Source organism: Pantherophis guttatus, chromosome 1 (assembly GCF_059756535.1).
Source record: "Pantherophis guttatus breed Tessera chromosome 1, ASM5975653v1, whole genome shotgun sequence".
NCBI lineage: Eukaryota > Metazoa > Chordata > Lepidosauria > Squamata > Colubridae > Pantherophis > Pantherophis guttatus.
In genome coordinates this window covers 9,701,162-9,703,853 of record NC_142063.1, presented here as the reverse complement: position 1 = coordinate 9,703,853, position 2,692 = coordinate 9,701,162, and positions in this window count along the sequence as shown.

The following is a 2,692-nucleotide window of genomic DNA, read 5'->3' as shown; positions in this document are numbered from 1 at the left end:
TAGAATATGCAATGGACTAAGAATAGAATATGCAATGGACATAGAATAGAATAGAATAGAATAGAATAGAATAGAATAGAATAGAATAGAATAGAATAGAATATGCAATGGACTAAGAATAGGATAGGATAGGATAGGATAGGATAGGATAGGATAGGATAGGATAGGATAGGATAGGATAGAATAGAATAGAATATGCAATGGACTTAGAATAGAATATGCAATAAAATAGAACAGAATATGCAATGGACTTAGAATAGAATATGCAATAAAATAGAATAGAATATACAATGGACTAAGAATAGGATAGGATAGGATAGGATAGGATAGGATAGGATAGGATAGGATAGGATAGGATAGGATAGGATAGGATAGAATATGCAATGGACTTAGAATAGAATATGCAATAAAATAGAATAGAATATGCAATGGACTTAGAATAGAATAGAATAGAATAGAATAGAATAGAATTTTTACTGGCCAAGTGTGACTGGACACACAAGGAATTTGTCTTTGGTGCATACGCTCTCAGTGTATATAAAAGAAAAGATATGTTCATCAAGAATCATAAGGTACAACACTTAATGATAGTCATAGGGTACAAATAACTTATAAGCAATGAGGAAACTATCAATATAAATGGTAAGGATACAAGCAACAAAGTTACAGTCATAAGTGGGAGGAGATGGGTGGTGGGAACGATGAGAAGATTAATAGTAGTGCAGACTTAGTAAATAGTTTGACAGTGTTGAGGGAATTATTTGTTTAGCAGAGTGATGGCATGGGGGAAAAAACTGTCCTTGTGTCTAGTTGTTCTGGTGTGCAATGCCCTATAGCGTCGTTTTGAGGGTAGGAGTTGAAACGATTTATGTCCAGGATGCGAGGGGTCTGTAAATATTTTCACAGTCCTCTTTTTGACTCGTGCAGTGTACAGGTCCTCCATGGAAGGCAGGTTGGTAGCCATTGCAGTTCTAATGATCCTCTGAAGTCTGTGTCTGTCTTGTTGGGTTGCAGAATTAAACCAGACAGTTATAGAGGTGCAGATGACAGATGACATTTAGTGACCATTCAAAGTTACAACAGCACAGAAAAAAGTGACTTATGACCGTTTTTCAAACTTACGACCGGTGTAGCCATCCCTTGGGTCATGTGATCAAAATTTGGATGCTTGGCAATTGGTTCATACTTATGACCGTTGCTGTGTCCCAAGGTTATGCAATCCCTTTTTTTTTTTTTTTTAAATTTGATTTATATGCCGCCCTTCTCCGGAGACTCAGGGCGGCTTACAGTGCGTTAAGCAATAGCCTTCATACTTTTGTATATTTATACAAAGTCAGCTTATTGCCCCCACAAACTGGGTCCTCAATTTACCTACCTTAGAAAGGATGGAAGGCTGAGTCAACCTTGAGCCTGGCGAGATTCGATCTTACTTTAATTGCAGACAGCTGGTGTTAAATTACAGAGCTCTGTCTGTTGAGCTATCCAGGCCCCTAACTTTTGCGACCTTCCAGCAAGCAAAGTCAATGGGGAACCCAGATTCACTTAACAACAGTGGCCTGAAAGATTCTAAAATGGGGCAAAACTCGCTTAACAAATGTTTTACTTAGCAACATAAATCTTGGACTCCATTCTGTTCGTAAAGTTGAGGACGATCTGTACATCACAACTAGATAATTTCTTCTAATATAAGGTGACCAGATTTTAACATTGGTAAAGAGGGACATTGTGGGCGTGGCTTATTTTGTGGGCGTGGCTAGCTGGTCATGTGACTGGGTGGGCATGGCTAGTTGGTCATGTGACCGGGTGGCCATGGCTATGTCTATAGGGTAAGGTGAACAGATTTTAACATTGGTAAGGACACCATTGTGGGCGTGGCTTATTGTCTGGGCGTGGCTTGGAGGCCATGTGACTGGGTGGGCGTGGCTACCTGGTCATGTGACCGGGTGGCCATGGCTATGTGTATAGGGACTACTCAGAGGGCTGAAAAGTCATTTCTGACAGGTCCTCACACTTTTGACTGGTCTTCACACTTATGACCATCCTCACATTTATGCCCGTGCAGCATTCTTAACAACCATGTCACTCATTTCACAACTGCTTCTCTTCACCATGATGACAAGATAGGGCAAAAATGTAAAATGTGAGGACAGTCATAAGTTCGAGGACTGGTCAAAAGTGTGAGGACCAGTCAAAAATAACTTTTTCAGCCCTCTGAGTAGTCCATATGCATTAAAGGATTACAGCAATAGAGAGGGATGAAGGAATGGAAATTAGAGTAGGAGTGAGGGTAAGAGAGGGAGGAAGAGAGGAGGAGAAGGAGAAAGGAAGAGGAAGTAGGGAGGAGAAAAAGAGGGTGGGGGGAAGAGAAAGTAAGAAGGAAAGAAAAGAGAGAGGTGGTAGGTTTGAGGAGAAAGATTGCTGTACAATAAAAAAGATGAAAGGGAAGAAAGCCAACCCCAAGCAAATATAAAGATATTAAGATAAAGAATGAATTGTTAAACTTTAAAGAATAAAAGAGAACAAATATGAATAAATAGCAATAATTAGAAACACACATACAAACATACAATGTATTTTCTTTGAACAGAATATTTGGCTGGTTCACAAATTTAAACAGCGTTTAGTCATTTCAATTAAATTTACAATTTCTATATTTCCTTTTTGCCATATTTATTCCTCATCTATTTTTTAA